The sequence below is a fragment of the Petromyzon marinus genome, unplaced genomic scaffold (assembly GCF_048934315.1).
Source record: "Petromyzon marinus isolate PM22_M1 ecotype Great Lakes invasive population unplaced genomic scaffold, UKy_Petmar_22M1.pri1.0 PM_G_Scaffold_200, whole genome shotgun sequence".
Classification (NCBI taxonomy): Eukaryota; Metazoa; Chordata; class Hyperoartia; order Petromyzontiformes; family Petromyzontidae; genus Petromyzon; species Petromyzon marinus.
This window is the reverse complement of record NW_027422763.1, coordinates 141,333-152,457: the sequence shown is the minus strand read 5'-3', so window position 1 is coordinate 152,457 and position 11,125 is coordinate 141,333. Positions and strand designations below refer to the sequence as shown.

At 47.1% G+C, this 11,125-nt stretch overlaps 1 long non-coding RNA gene across 2 annotated transcripts in view; it reads right to left on the bottom strand.

Annotated features, from left to right (window-relative positions):
• LOC142912454 (uncharacterized) overlaps nt 1-11,125 on the bottom strand; it is a 102,963-nt gene that overhangs the window by 13,089 nt on the left and 78,749 nt on the right. Inside the window, exons 2-3 of one of the 2 annotated variants that reach the window (XR_012934069.1) lie at nt 3,542-3,746; nt 1,230-1,352 (exon numbers count right to left, since the gene is read on the bottom strand). This is a non-coding gene — a long non-coding RNA (uncharacterized LOC142912454). Of the gene's footprint in view, nt 1-164; nt 1,353-3,541; nt 3,747-11,125 lie in introns of those variants that run through there. The other variant, XR_012934068.1, reaches the window with a different exon arrangement.

The following is an 11,125-nucleotide window of genomic DNA, read 5'->3' as shown; positions in this document are numbered from 1 at the left end:
CACCCTCCCCACCCAGCCCCTCCCCACCCTCCCCTCTCCACCCAGCCCCACCCCTCCCATTTTTGGATGTCACGACGGACGGACACAACAATAATCCCCTGTGGGCTGGTGGTGTAATAACCAGGAGGTTCCTACCAGTATTAACTTTATAACCAAGTGTAAGCCCAGAGTCTCGATGTATTTTATTTCAGTGAGCCCTGGGTCAACACTCATGAAACATCACGAAAGCACAGCAAGTACAAAGCAATTTTAAAAGCAGTTGCAGTAACAGCTAAGAATATATTAGAATACATTTCACAACATTCTACAATTAACATTGCCGAAAAGGTCTAACTAAAATCTGAAAACTCATACTATCTATGCAACAAATCTGAAAAGCGCTCAAATTTATAACATCCAATTTTGGAATTAATAGCTTATTAAAAACCAATAAAATCCTAAGGTTGGGGGTTGACTCAGCCTATGAGCCCTCAAGGGCCAATACAATTAGTACTACTAAGTAGGGAAGTAAACAGTGGTTGTCCTATGGGTCGACTCACACCCATCATTGAAATGTGACATTTCTAACACTGGCTAACGGCTGTAAACACAACACCATTGCACATTTAAGCAGGACATCAACTTTAACTTGACAATTATAAAAACTGAGTGGGCCAGGATCATGTTTAGATGTTGTGCTTGAAGGATTAGCCAACAATTTGTATTTAAGTTTTGGAACCTGGCATATGAATGTTTCAAGTGCTGGTCTCGTGTAATCCCCCCTGCCAAACACGCACATCTGCACCTCCACAGATGGTGGAGTCCTCCGGCTCGATTCCTCTATAGCAGGGGTCGGCAACCTATGGCTCGCGAGCCAGATGTGGCTCTTTTGATGACTGCATCTGGCTCGCAAATAAATCTTAGCTGACATTTCTTTAGTTGTATTCAGTGTTAATGGCATGGCCAATATGAACCCTGATGACGACCGCCGCTTGCGCTGCGATTGAAACGTCGTAGGTTTTATTTTTATTCATTTCCTTTTATTATTATTATTTCTATTTTACGTGACTTTACCAACAAATCCGTTGTTAATCCGCCATGGGCGTTGTGAACTTCCTACGTTGCTTTTTCTCTCTGTAAATAAACACCCCAGGGCTCATGTCTGACACGACCATTACTGACGCCCTCTAGGGCCTCTGTTGTAACTGCATGATTGAGTCCAGGGGTTGCCACGAGGTGGCGAGGGCTACCTCTTGTTGTCGAGCTTGTTGCAGCACCGTCGCCATTTCCCCAAACTGCATGGTCAAGCGGATATTGTAGCCTTCGTGACGTGACATGACGGAGGAGCGGAAAGCATCGCACACCTGAGACACCTACAGTGGGGGGAGGGGGGGGGGCGAAAGGGCAATTTTACAAGCAATAATGGAGGGAAATGTTTTCAATTCCTCATATGATCGTGTTTTGTTTTCGTGGAACTGAACACATTTAAAGGAACATTTTGCATCGGTTTGAAACATTCAGGCTGGCCTTCCTCCAATCCACCCTGCGTTTAACCAGGCTGTGTTGTGAGGAACTCACATGTTCTTGAAAGATCTGGACAAAGTCACGCCAGTGACTTCCTCAATGAGGCTAGACTGTGTGTTAGCTGGGACACATAGCCCACATGCCCAGCCACCGCATGCCCAATCAGTTTCTGTCTAGCCAGAAAGAAGGGACTTGAATGGTCATGGTACAAGCTACAGAACACAGGGGCTGCTGTGGTACAGGAGAATATAAAGCTGATTGGACTTGCCAAGGATTGGTACCAGTGTTGTCAAAATCGGCCTCTGTGGAGGAGGCTCATGAAGGATGCTACTGGGCAGTTAGAGGCAGTCGCTCTGCAAGCATCAATGTAGGGTGGAGGAGCGACGCTCGAGAGTGGAGCAGTGGGCGGCTAAAGCACACAAGTTGGCACAGTGGGGATCACAGGCCATGCATCTGCCATTTACCTCGGTCAGTTAACCCACAATGATCTGGGCCTGTCCAATGACCTCTTGCCTTCGAAACGGGCACCATGGATTCAAAGGCGCAAGCTATTTGGTGACATTACCACCAGTTAGTGGTTGAGCGGTGAATGGCGGCTGCTGTTGTTTTTTTTCTACCGATTTTTTTAAGTGATAATTTCTGTACTTTCTTTGTTGCTTACTCTTTTGTCAACCTTGGACTCGGGGGATCGATTTTGAATAATGAGACTTTCCTGGTTCCTTGAGTTCTCACCTCGTTAAATATTTATTTGAACTAAACTTGAGGGAAACACACATTGTTACGGTAAGTAAATGCGCAACCGGTGGGCTGTAAGTCAAATGCTCTTGGAGTGTCCCACTGAGTGTTTTTTGTTGTTAAATAGCTGGAGATAAGAGATAAAGCGAGATGACAGCCAAGCTCCCCCAAGACAGAGATAACGTGCGTGATGTCACGTAGCCTAATAGCCAATGTGAGGAATCCTGCCGTATGGTGAAAGAGTTGTGTCTAGCTCAGACGTGGGCAAAGTACGGCCCCCTGGGCTTTTTAATCCGGCCCGCCGAACTTGTCCAAATATTATTGTTAAATTAAATTTTACCTTTATCCTGTAATGCCCCCATTTCCCCATTAGATGGCGAACTTTGACCGCGAGTTACGACACGTTTTTGTATTTCATATTCTTAGCTCTTTCGGTAAAGTCACGTTGAAGAGAAACAATAAAATAATGAAATATATATTTTAAAATAAGTAAATTACTGCAAACCGACGCACCTGATGACGACCGTTTGTGTTATGGTCGAAACGTCGTGAGAATTTTTATTGTTTTATATATATTTTATTATTTTATTGTTTCCCTTCAACGTGACTTTACCGAAAGAGCTAAGAATATGAATTACTGCAGTCACGAAAGCTTTAAATCAAAATGTATGTTTTTGTATTGTTTATGTTCGTGCAACTTGTTAAATTGCCTTGCAAACGAATGCTTTGCTACCTGTTAAAGGCCAAATCCTTTCACGTAATGATTTTTAACACGTCATTTATATTTAGTTCACACAAACACTTTATCTGTTCCTGGCCCGGCCTGTCAAATTTTAGAACCCACTGTGGCCCGCGAGTCAACAAATTTTCCCACCCTTGGTCTAGCTGGTAAAAAAAAACGAGTTTGTTGCTACGTGGGTTCCAGGAGCGACCACTGGGTATCTGAAGAGTGCACCTCAAGAACGGTGACTTTCTAAGATCTCAACGGAAGTTGCTTACCCAAATGTAAAAAAGGGAGATCAGTCATCAGATTTGAGTCAGTTTTTTTTTAAAGATACAGCATTTCTTTCACATGTGATCATCATTGATGATTTTTGCCAACCGTTTCCTGAAAATTGCCCTCGTACATTTTGGTCTGAAGGCTCCCCGTCAGGTTCAGTGTTACAACTCTGAGGCTTGTTTCATAAATCCTTCGCACAGTTTCAAAGCCAGAATGAGGGCGCCTAAGGACCCAGGTGTTAAGCCCCAGAGGCTCAAGAGAGCCAGATTAAGGCGACCCTGGGTCGTAGTAACATCCTCTCACCTCGAATAATAGTGAATTCTGGAACTCGTTCAACATCTCCAAGTCCCTGGCGCGTTTATCGTTCATCTCCTGCACCAGTGCTTCCAGCTCGTTTGTCAGATCGTCAGAGGTGGGCCTACCCGAGGGGCTTGAGAGCAGGGTCAAGGCTTCCTCGGCGGCTGAAGATAATTGGGTGGAAGGGTCATAGTTGGTGTTGGAATCGTACCTGGTGTTGGGATTGTGACAGGTGGGAGAGAAAATGTACGAGACACAATGTGATCGTGAATTTCTGTACGGGGAGAATACGATCCAACTAGGGAGCACAATGTCCAATAGTGCAAAACTGTTGGAAATTATACTCCCTGAGAAGGTAATTATACTTCACAAAATGTATACTCCCTGGTCAGGAATACATCTTTTTTTTGTATTGCCTAACTGTCGTCTATGACTTTCTATGGCCCTGATGACCACGATCGCCATCATAACCATCCCCATCACGTGCACCATCGTCATGAACATCATCGCCATCACGATCACCACCATCATCACGATCACCACCATCATCACGATCACCACCATCACCCTCACAATCACCACCATCACCACGACCCTCACGATCACCACCATCACTACCACCCTCACAATCACCATAAAGATCTCCAACCATCACTACCATCATCATGATCACCACCAACCCCATCACGATAACCACCCTCACAATAACCACCCTCACAATAACCACCCTCACGATCACCACCATCACTACCACCCTCACAATCACCATAAAGACCTCCAACCATCACTACCATCATCATGATCACCACCAACCCCATCACGATAACCACCCTCACAATAACCACCCTCACGATCACCACCATTACTACCATCCTCACATTCACCATAACGATCCCCAACCATCACTACCATCATCATGATCACCACCAACCCCATCACGATAACCACCCTCACGATCACCACCATTACCACAATCATTACGATCACCACCCATCACTACCACCCTCACAATCACCACCACCAACCCCATCACGATCACCACAGAGCCATCACCGGCTGTCAGAAGCAGCCTTGCTGCTGCTGCCACCACGGCCAAGTTCGTCACCTGACGTGTCCATGGCGAGGCTGTCCCACTGGCGTCCTTCACCCACAAAGACAAACACCGTCACCATCAAGATTCCCTCTCGATGGCGCAGCTGTCAACCCCTCATCAGTTGCCCCTACCTTACAACAGGCCAATTCAGAACTTAATAAAGTATTAAAGCTTTCGTGACTGCATGAAATTACTCATTGGTTTCTTCGGTAAAGTCACGTATGTAGAAATACAATAAAATTATATTGAAACAATAAACAATCACGACGTTTCGATCACAACGCAAGCGATCTTCATCAGGTGGTATGTGCAATCCAAAGGTTGAACACGAAATTTAACACTCTTCTGAAATTCGTGGTCTGCCAGGAAGTGTCTAACTGTGTTGTTGGCCTGACTGGATGTGCTTCACGTAATGTTGTTTCAGGTTTCTTGAATTCTCCTTACCTCTTGGTGGACTTGTATATGTATTTCTACTCACCGTGTACCTCGTATTTTTCATTCTATCTATGCTGCTATGTGCAATCCAAAGGTTGAACACGAAATGTAACACTCTTCTGAAATTCGTGGTCCGCCAGGAAGTGTCTAACTGTGTTGTTGGCCTGACTGGATGTGCTTCACGTAATGTTGTTTCAGGTTTGTTGAATTCTCGTCTCTCATCTTTTTGCTGTATTTACCTCCGCGATTTGTTCTTGACACCTGATGAAGATCGCTTGCGTTGTGATCGAAACGTCGTGATTGTTTTTTTTTGTTTTAATGTAATTTTATTGTATTTCTTCACGAGTGAGAAACACAAAACATCATTCTAATCTCCCAAGTGAGAGGTTGAGGGATTTGCTTGACCATACTTCACCACCCTGGTCAATGTGTACTGACCATACTTCACCACGCTGGTCAATGTGTACTGACCATACTTCACCACGCTGGTCTATGTGGACTGACCATACTTCACCACCCTGGTCAATGATTACTGACCATACTTCACCACGCTGGTCAATGCGACCTGACCATACTTCACCACCCTGGTCAATGTGTACTGAACATACTTCACCACTCTGGTCAATGTGTACTGACCATACTTCACCACTCTGGTCAATGTGGACTGACCATACTTCACCACGCTGGTCAATGTGTACTGACCATACTTCACCACTCTGGTCAATGTGTACTGACCATACTTCACCACGCTGGTCTATGTGGACTGACCATACTTCACCACGCTGGTCAATGCGACCTGACCATACTTCACCACCCTGGTCAATGTGTACTGACCATACTTCACCACTCTGGTCAATGTGGACTGACCATACTTCACCACGCTGGTCAATGTGTACTGACCATACTTCACCACTCTGGTCAATGTGTACTGACCATACTTCACCACGCTGGTCAATGTGTACTGACCATACTTCACCACGCTGGTCAATGTGTACTGACCATACTTCACCACCCTGGTCAATGTGGACTGACCATACTTCACCACCCTGGTCAATGTGGACTGACCATACTTCACCACCCTGGTCAATGTGGACTGACCATACTTCACCACGCTGGTCAATGTGTACTGACCATACTTCACCACCCTGGTCAATGTGTACTGACCATACTTCACCACGCTGGTCAATGTGTACTGACCATACTTCACCACGCTGGTCAATGTGTACTGACCATACTTCACCACCCTGGTCAATGTGACCTGACCATACTTCACCACGCTGGTCAATGTGTACTGACCATACTTCACCACTCTGGTCAATGTGTACTGACCATACTTCACCACGCTAGTCAATGTGTACTGACCATACTTCACCACGCTGGTCAATGTGTACTGACCATACTTCACCACTCTGGTCAATGTGACCTGACCATACATCACCACGCTGGTCAATGTGACCTGACCATAGTTCACCACGCTGGTCAATGTGACCTGACCATACTTCACCACGCTGGTCAATGTGAACTGACCATACTTCACCACCCTGGTCAATGTGTACTGACCATACTTCACCACGTTGGTCAATGTGTACTGACCATACTTCACCACGCTGGTCAATGTGTACTGACCATACTTCACCACCCTGATCAATGTGACCTGACCATACTTCACCACGCTGGTCAATGTGTACTGACCATACTTCACCACCCTGGTCAATGTGACCTGACCATACTTCACCACGCTGGTCAATGTGTACTGACCATACTTCCCCACCCTGGTCAATGTGGACTGACCATACTTCACTACCCTGGTCAATGTGGACTGACCATACTTCACCACGCTGGTCAATGTGTACTGACCATACTTCACCACCCTGGTCAATGTGTACTGACCATACTTCACCACCCTGGTCAATGTGGACTGACCATACTTCACCACCCTGGTCAATGTGACCTGACCATACTTCACCACCCTGGTCAATGTGTACTGACTATACTTCACCACCCTGGTCAATGTGTACTGACCATACTTCACCACGCTGGTCAATGTGTACTGACCATACTTCACCACCCTGGTCAATGTGTACTGACCATACTTCACCACCCTGGTCAATGTGGACTGACCATACTTCACCACGCTGGTCAATGTGTACTGACCATACTTCACCACTCTGGTCAATGTGTACTGACCATACTTCACCACCCTGGTCAATGTGGACTGACCATACTTCACCACCCTGGTAAATGTGGACTGACCATACTTCACCACGCTGGTCAATGTGTACTGACCATACTTCACCACCCTGGTCAATGTGTACTGACCATATTTCACCACCCTGGTCAATGTGTACTGACCATACTTCACCACCCTGGTCAATGTGGACTGACCATACTTCACCACCCTGGTCAATGTGACCTGACCATACTTCACCACCCTGGTCAATGTGTACTGGCCATACTTCACCACCCTGGTCAATGTGCACTGACCATACTTCACCACTCTGGTCAATGTGGACTGACCATACTTCACCACGCTGGTCAATGTGTACTGACCATACTTCACCACGCTGGTCAATGTGGACTGACCATACTTCACCACGCTGGTCAATGTGGACTGACCATACTTCACCACCCTGGTCAATGTGGACTGACCAAACTTCACCACCCTGGTCAATGTGGACTGACCATACTTCACCACCCTGGTCAATGTGTACTGACCATACTTCACCACTCTGGTCGATGTGTACTGACCATACTTCACCACCCTGGTCAATGTGTACTGACCATACTTCACCACCCTGGTCAATGTGTACTGACCATACTTCACCACCCTGGTCAATGTGGACTGACCATACTTCACCACCCTGGTCAATGTGACCTGACCATATTTCACCACCCTGGTCAATGTGTACTGACCATACTTCACCACCCTGGTCAATGTGGACTGACCATACTTCACCACGCTGGTCAATGTGTACTGACCATACTTCACCACGCTGTTCAATGTGGACTGACCATACTTCACCACCCTGGTCAATGTGACATGACCATACTTCACCACGCTGGTCAATGTGTACTGACCATACTTCACCACGCTGGTCAATGTGTACTGACCATACTTCACCACTCTGGTCAATGTGGACTGACCATACTTCACCACTCTGGTCAATGTGGACTGACCATACTTCACCACGCTGGTCAATGTGTACTGACCATACTTCACCACGCTGGTCAATGTGTACTGACCATACTTCACCACTCTGGTCAATGTGACCTGACCATACATCACCACGCTGGTCAATGTGACCTGACCATAGTTCACCACGCTGGTCAATGTGACCTGACCATACTTCACCACGCTGGTCAATGTGAACTGACCATACTTCACCACCCTGGTCAATGTGTACTGACCATACTTCACCACGTTGGTCAATGTGTACTGACCATACTTCACCACGCTGGTCAATGTGTACTGACCATACTTCACCACCCTGGTCAATGTGTACTGACCATACTTCACCACCCTGGTCAATGTGGACTGACCATACTTCACCACCCTGGTCAATGTGACCTGACCATACTTCACCACCCTGGTCAATGTGTACTGACTATACTTCACCACCCTGGTCAATGTGTACTGACCATACTTCACCACGCTGGTCAATGTGTACTGACCATACTTCACCACCCTGGTCAATGTGTACTGACCATACTTCACCACCCTGGTCAATGTGGACTGACCATACTTCACCACGCTGGTCAATGTGTACTGACCATACTTCACCACTCTGGTCAATGTGTACTGACCATACTTCACCACCCTGGTCAATGTGGACTGACCATACTTCACCACCCTGGTCAATGTGGACTGACCATACTTCACCACCCTGGTCAATGTGTACTGACCATATTTCACCACCCTGGTCAATGTGTACTGACCATACTTCACCACCCTGGTCAATGTGGACTGACCATACTTCACCACCCTGGTCAATGTGTACTGGCCATACTTCACCACCCTGGTCAATGTGCACTGACCATACTTCACCACTCTGGTCAATGTGGACTGACCATACTTCACCACGCTGGTCAATGTGTACTGACCATACTTCACCACGCTGGTCAATGTGGACTGACCATACTTCACCACGCTGGTCAATGTGGACTGACCATACTTCACCACCCTGGTCAATGTGGACTGACCATACTTCACCACCCTGGTCAATGTGGACTGACCATACTTCACCACCCTGGTCAATGTGTACTGACCATACTTCACCACTCTGGTCGATGTGTACTGACCATACTTGACCACCCTGGTCAATGTGTACTGACCATACTTCACCACCCTGGTCAATGTGTACTGACCATACTTCACCACCCTGGTCAATGTGGACTGACCATACTTCACCACCCTGGTCAATGTGACCTGACCATATTTCACCACCCTGGTCAATGTGTACTGACCATACTTCACCACCCTGGTCAATGTGGACTGACCATACTTCACCACGCTGGTCAATGTGTACTGACCATACTTCACCACGCTGGTCAATGTGGACTGACCATACTTCACCACCCTGGTCAATGTGACATGACCATACTTCACCACGCTGGTCAATGTGTACTGACCATACTTCACCACGCTGGTCAATGTGTACTGACCATACTTCACCACTCTGGTCAATGTGGACTGACCATACTTCACCACTCTGGTCAATGTGGACTGACCATACTTCACCACGCTGGTCAATGTGTACTGACCATACTTCACCACGCTGGTCAATGTGTACTGACCATACTTCACCACTCTGGTCAATGTGACCTGACCATACATCACCACGCTGGTCAATGTGACCTGACCATAGTTCACCACGCTGGTCAATGTGACCTGACCATACTTCACCACGCTGGTCAATGTGAACTGACCATACTTCACCACCCTGGTCAATGTGTACTGACCATACTTCACCACGTTGGTCAATGTGTACTGACCATACTTCACCACGCTGGTCAATGTGTACTGACCATACTTCACCACCCTGATCAATGTGACCTGACCATACTTCACCACGCTGGTCAATGTGTACTGACCATACTTCACCACTCTGGTCAATGTGTACTGACCATACTTCACCACCCTGGTCAATGTGGACTGACCATACTTCACCACCCTGGTCAATGTGGACTGACCATACTTCACCACCCTGGTCAATGTGTACTGACCATATTTCACCACCCTGGTCAATGTGTACTGACCATACTTCACCACCCTGGTCAATGTGGACTGACCATACTTCACCACCCTGGTCAATGTGTACTGGCCATACTTCACCACCCTGGTCAATGTGCACTGACCATACTTCACCACTCTGGTCAATGTGGACTGACCATACTTCACCACGCTGGTCAATGTGTACTGACCATACTTCACCACGCTGGTCAATGTGTACTGACCATACTTCACCACGCTGGTCAATGTGGACTGACCATACTTCACCACGCTGGTCAATGTGGACTGACCATACTTCACCACCCTGGTCAATGTGGACTGACCATACTTCACCACCCTGGTCAATGTGGACTGACCATACTTCACCACCCTGGTCAATGTGTACTGACCATACTTCACCACTCTGGTCGATGTGTACTGACCATACTTCACCACCCTGGTCAATGTGTACTGACCATACTTCACCACCCTGGTCAATGTGTACTGACCATACTTCACCACCCTGGTCAATGTGGACTGACCATACTTCACCACCCTGGTCAATGTGACCTGACCATATTTCACCACCCTGGTCAATGTGTACTGACCATACTTCACCACCCTGGTCAATGTGGACTGACCATACTTCACCACGCTGGTCAATGTGTACTGACCATACTTCACCACGCTGGTCAATGTGGACTGACCATACTTCACCACCCTGGTCAATGTGACATGACCATACTTCACCACGCTGGTCAATGTGTACTGACCATACTTCACCACGCTGGTCAATGTGTACTGACCATACTTCACCACTCTGGTCAATGTGTACTGACCATACTTCACCACC